Source organism: Dufourea novaeangliae, unplaced genomic scaffold (genome assembly GCF_001272555.1).
Source record: "Dufourea novaeangliae isolate 0120121106 unplaced genomic scaffold, ASM127255v1 scaffold205, whole genome shotgun sequence".
NCBI classification, from domain to species: Eukaryota; Metazoa; Arthropoda; class Insecta; order Hymenoptera; family Halictidae; genus Dufourea; species Dufourea novaeangliae.
In genome coordinates, this window is record NW_015374106.1 from 46,830 (window position 1) to 53,803 (window position 6,974).

Below are 6,974 nucleotides of genomic sequence, written 5' to 3' on the forward strand. Positions count from 1 at the left end.
GTACAGCAGGGAACATCAGATCAGTAAAACACATATTAAAAAGTATTCATATCCTAATTACAGTTTAATAAACCGTAATGTAACGGATGGCACTTTATTTCATTCTTTCCCGACTAATGACAATGATCGATGTATTACATGGCTGGTAAACTGTGGTCTCGATGATTGGGTAGAATTGCCTGATAGTACGTTAAAACAAAAATACATATGCAGTTGGCATTTTTCAAACGATAGCTATTTCGCGTTGGATCGACTAAAAAAAAATGCAATACTGCGACTTTATGAAACTAGCACTACTGATTCAAATAATAATGAAAATGACATAAGTTCTGAATTTAATATCAGTTCAGCAAAAAGCGAATACAATCGACTGGAAAAACGATTGATGGTAGAGATGGCGTGAACTGCGACTTGTGAATCACTCGTGATTCGATCACGTTCGTTCCCAATCACGGTGATTTTTCACAGTGATTCGTGATTTCTCGTGATCGTTTCTGATTGGTGGAGAAACCTAACAGTTCTTTACACGCGACACATAATCTGTTTATTTTATATTAACAATATCCAAACAAAAATTCGAGTTATATCGTATAAATAAAGTGAAGGAATAATTAGAAACAATGAAGAATAATGAATAAATTAATGATTACAAATTATAATCTACATGTTACCTAGCAAATCATTCTTTTAGAATTTTTTGTTTTTTCTACTGATTTTTACAAACACAAATAGTAATGTAATTCATCAAAAAATTACCGTGAGGTGAGTACGTGGGGTCACAGAACCCCCGCAGGAAGCGCCAGATACATCGCAGAATAGTTGGCGCCGAATGTTAACGTATCTTAACGATTTATATCTCAAAAAATTGCGCCCAATTTGTTCCTTCCGAATCTCAAATTATTCCTGACGACTTAATGTGTAGACCCAATACTGCAGAACACCAGAATTAGTATAATTATTTATGCTACTATTAACGTTGACCCCTTACGGAGTGGCAACCCTAATAACAAGGTTTGGATTATATTTACACGGCTGAACGGGCATCATTTTTCTTCGTCACGCATTAGATTCAAAGTTTAAAGAACTTAGATTAGTACTCTCTAGCAGCTCGGAACCAGTAATTACAAGAATATTGTTAAATTCACAACTGTTTGCTACGATTGACAGTGTATCCCGTCATAAATACCCCGTTTAGTTCACTTTGGACAACTCTTACAACGTTATACTGACAGCTTTCAGCTTGACCAAGCACTCGATTTGTAGCTTAAAAAACATAGATTAATCCTCTCTTATTAACAATAACAATAAACGACCAAAACACTGTCAAAATCGCATTTAATCGCGGAATACCACTATTTTTTTCGACCGGTGGCGCCACCCGTGGCAATTTGCTCAAACTACTAGCCAAATCATACCGACAGGTGAGTGAAAATTTCTAGTGATGGAAAAATGCGAATATCTCAATAATTAAGTACTTAAAATGAACGTCATTAGTCTCAAATTGTTCCTCGGGGCTTAATGCATGGACCAATAGTGCAGAACCCCTGAATTAGTAAAATTAGTTATGCCCGTATTATCGTAGCCCCTTATGGGGCGGCAACCCTAATTGCAAAAGATTTCGATCGCATTTACACTGCTGAACGGGCATCATTTTTCCTCGTCATGCATTAAATTCGAAGTTTGAACAACGTAGATTAGTACTTTCTAGCGACTGGAAACCAGTAATTACAAGACCATTGTTAAAATCACATTTGTTTGCAACGGTTGACGCTGTATCTCGTCATGCGTACCACGGTCAGTTCACTTTGGACTACTCTTCCAACGTTATGTTGACAGCTTGCGTCTTGACCAAGCATTCAGTTTGAAGCTGAAAGAATGTAGATTAATCCCCTGCCATTGAAAATAATAATAAATGACCAGAACATTGTTAAAATCGCATTTAATCGCAGAATACCACTATTTTTTCGACCAGTGACGCCACCCGTGGCAATTCGCTGAAACTGCTAACCAAATCATATCGACAGGTGAGTGAAAATTCCTAATGATGGAAAAATGCGAATATCTCAGTAAATAGGCGCTTAAAATGAACGCAGTTAGTCTCAAATTACTCCTGATGTTCCAGTGCATCGACTCAATACCACAGCACCCCATAATTGGAAGAATTATTTCTGTCAACAATGCATATGTACTATCAACACTGATAGAAATAATTGCTCTAATTATGGGGTTCTGCTCCATTCGGTGGACGCATTGAATAGTGGGAAATAACTTAAGACTAGCAACATTATCTTTGAGCGTCTAATCACTGAGATATTTGCATTTTTCCATCATTAGGAATTTTCACTCACCTGTCGAAATGATTTTGCTAGCAGTTTCAGCGAATTGCCACGGGTGGCGCCACCGGTCGAAAAAATAGTGGTATTCCGCGATTAAATGCAATTTTAACAGTGTTCTAGTCGTTTATTATTATTTTCAATGGCAGGGGATTAATCTACATTCTTTCAGCTTCAAACTGAATGCTTGATCAAGATGTAACTTGTCCATATAACGTTGGAACAGCTATTCAAAATGAACTAACCGGGGTACGCATGACGAGATACAGTGTCAACCATTGTAAACAAATGCGATTTTAACAATGTTCTTGTAATTACTGTTCCCAGCCGTTAGAGAGTATTATTCTACGTTCTTTAATCTTCGAATTTAATGCGTGACGAAGAAAAATGATGCCCGTTCTCACAAGTACTAGTTTCTAACTTCGTTTATGAAAATACAAATTCCAAAATCATCTCGCGCCACACTTCTAGGGCAGTTCTGTCCTGAACTTACGCACAGAACGTAATTAGAATCATTTAAATAAAATAATTCATATTTCATATTTCTCATAAATACTAAGACGGGGTTGTTGTTTAATAATTTATGATCAAATACAAATTATTCATTTATAAAGCTTCATTACAAGATCCACATCCTAAATGTTACTCTGTATCTCGATTTCTATTAGTTGTGATTATTAACAATTTGCATTATAAAACAACTGGCGAAATATTTAACAACATATGCACCCTGGAGGTATGTAATTATTATGAATATGACATTGTTGAAAATATTTAACTTATTATGAAATAATTTCACGCGAATTTAGTAATGAAGAAACTCGCAGCCAATTAGCTCATACTATTTGTTATATAACTCGTCAACTCATAGGTGATAATGACTGTCAATTATGATTGCATAAGTCTCACCACGTACAGTAGTTAGTTTCTATAATAACCTGTTGAACCAGACAACTATAATTAGTATAGGATTGTACAATATTTATGCAGTTATATTTAAGGCAATTCGATAAAATGAAGCTTATATTTCCTGACGTATGTTTATTCGAATATACATATATACATATAAATTATGATATAAAAGTTTGAAATAAAATACGATGCGCTACGGTACAATACGTCTATTCGATTCAATTGCTCCCTTGCGACTACAACATCATGCTATCCGCATTCGGCGCAGTGCGCTAATACGGAGGCGAACGAAATTTCACTGTAACACTTAAAAAAGTGTTAAAGTTCCATTTATATTATTGATCAGTGAAAATGTTCATCCTTCCAGCAACATTCATGTTCCAATCAAAGAATTTACAGAATAAGAAAAAGGAATCTAAAGTAATTTTCAGTAGTTCCATACATCTTTATCTCGAATAATTTTCTAAAACATTCAAAGTACTAGACATTTTTACACTTTGAATCTCATATCGATTTCTAAAATAATCCTAGTTCGATGTAATATAGAACGTGGTTTTATGAGATAGATTCGAAGTTCGCAGCCATTAGCTCGATATTGTCTTCAGTTTACAGTACTTTACCGATGACAATACCGATTGCCCAGGCCTCACCACGAGGAGGTTGCTGCGAGTGGAGGCCCAAGGCAAGTAGATGGAATCACAAGTTCTACATCTACCCACCTTTCACAATAAACCTTATAAATTACTTAAATCTTAACTATATAATACTACCGATACTAAAATCCCTCGGCGGATGACTTCTTTCTTGAGCCTAAACCTATAAAAAACTAAGTTCCCTCGTCGGTTGTCTTCGTTCTTCAGCTTAGAACTAATATTATCTTAATATTCTAATTAATACGAATTAATGCTAGTAATACGAAATAACAAATTTAACGCAATGTAGTCGCTAATACTCAAACGAAAGAGATAGACGGAATGGAAAAAGTTCCATCGATCATTTCGTTTACGCACCTAATATACCAAGCCAAAAATTAATTCTACGATGAACCACGTTAAACTACAGTATGAACAAGTATCGCGATCAAAGTGTTGCCAGAACCTGGTTTAAGAAAATAGGAAAGACGGGCGCAACCTCGCAAACCCGAATCCATCTCTCACTTTCCAGGCAACTTTGGGCTGGTCACCTACGTACCAGACCCGAACCAAGTAGTGGACAAGCATGGTAGTGCAAGCGAGATCCCCTGTAAAACAGAGTCCTTTTACGGAGCAGACTCCCGACTACTCCGTAGGCGGGTACGTTGTACCCAGGCGCGCACGAGTCTTTACTCCAAATCCTACTTACCAGGCAAAGAGTAAACACGTCCGATATCTGGCTTCTCAATAGAAACCAGAGGGATCGGCAAACAGTCTTAGTGCACAGGCCCACTGCCCGTACCATAATAGGTACAGACCCACTGCCCATACCCCAAGTCTGTGTAGAGAAATCAACGAGCAAAATGAATTAATAATAACTTGGTATGCACAATGGATGGTCACAATTTAAGTCTATTAATAGATAGACTAAAATTAATAATAAACGATGTGCTGATGAATATGAATATAACAATGAATATCGAATTATGATTTAAGTTTAACTTACAGTAACTTAACGCAGTGGTAGACGCACGCTTTGAAGATGTAGACGTTGATCGATGTCTTCTTTCGATGGAATAACTGTTTGGAAAAATATTTTTCATTATACAATACACATAGAATACATAATATGCACAGTAAATAAATCACAGTATAGAAATCAGAGTAAATAAATCAGAGTAAATGAATCACAGTACACAAGAAAATAAATATCGAAGCCAATGGTTCTCGAACATCTGTAACATACAAGGGATTAGTAACAAGAGAGGGGACACAAGAATATGCACAGTAAATAAATTAATAATATGCACAGTAAATAAATTGATGGTTGTCGAATGCCTGCAACAAACAATGGATTAGTAACAAGAGAAAGGACGAGTACGAGACGCGCGACCACCCTTCGCGACGGCTCACGAGAAAGTGAGGAAGCTAACGCTGTGATGTATGGGCGTATGCAGGTTTGTTCCTGTCGCGTACACGCTAGGTCAAGGAACTGTGTGACGTGACGTCACTAGCGTGTTGGTCCGACGAAGAGCACCGATACCGCGGCACGCTCTACCGCTCTCGCTCGCACGCCGTGACGTCACCCGATTCCCGGAATCCCATTACGGTAAGGCATTCTCGCAAGGGAAATTGTAAGCCGCCGGTGAAAAGGTAGATTTGATACACTATTTATGAAAATATACAAATGTAAGGCAAGATATAAAAACGAATAAATCAAGAACATGTAAAAAGCAACATTAGTAAAATGTCCATTAATGATGCATTTAGAATAAATTGTCTTGTAGTTAAGTGAAAAAATGTATACTTTTCCGTTTCATGACTGTCATATTTATCCCTTAACCTTAAACTGAAGCATCGGATATTTTTATTCCCGTGAAATCGTATAGATCACGTAATATGAATGGAATATATAACACTTCATTTGTGCTAATAATACTCAGAATTCATGCTTTATCGGTAACGTCGGGTATTGACACTAAAATGGTAACAGGGTTACGTAGCCCTATGAACGTGGGACAGAAAAAAACATTGGATGATAGGTGTATTCTATACCTAGTCGGTGGTTATATCGTATACAGTGAAGGAATAATTAGAAACAATGAAGAATAATGAATAAATTAATGATTATAAATTATAATCTACATGTTACTTAGCAAATCATTCTTTTAGAATTTCTTGTTTTTTCTACTGATTTTTCCATCACGAATAGTAATGTAATTCATCGTAAAATCATATTGAATACGTTTTTCTGTTTAAAGATCAAAGACTTACGATCGCAGTGAGCAAATTCACTCAGGATAAAAAAATCGCAATCACGGTCGTGATATATGACTATAAAAGTCAGTGAAACTTATGCCACCCTTACATGAAAGAACTACTTTCCACTAGTGATGGGCACCACGACTAAAAACTATCGATTAAGTCGATAGTAACCAATGACTACTTTCAGTCGACTAAATTTAGTCGCTTGAAGCGACTTCAGTCTTAGCATATATAGACGGAACATTAACTGAGCGGGGGAGTAAGATTCGCACTAAGGGGGTGGATAGTAGTAAATCGGGTAACTTCGTTCCTTTTCGGTGCTATTCAGGTATACAATCACGTTACATACATGTATGCTATGAGAGATGAAAAGAATATACCTATTATACGTTAAAAATTCCGTGTGTCATGTAGTTTGTATAGATATATGTATTTAACAAAATTAATAAATAGTATAAAGCATTAAATAATAGTACGGCATACATCCCACCATCCATTAACAACGAGCCGAATCGAACCGAATGCATCCGAAGCTAACCGACGTAGCTCTAACAACCGCTACCTTTTCCCCTCCAATCCTACGGTCACCTCGCGCAAAGTGTAGCTTATGCTCCGTCTGTATAATATGTTCTTTGTCACTACTATCAGATTATATATATACCTATGGGTAACCATAGACATACAATGGTACTAGACCATGAGCATTTCTGTGTTTTTGTCGCAAAGCGCCGCATGTGATGCCTACCTGAAGCTTATCTCTGATCATCCTATTTCTAAAGAGTGGCAGATCCACAGTAATCCGTGATGCTTTGAGTCGAAAGCAGTCGAAACC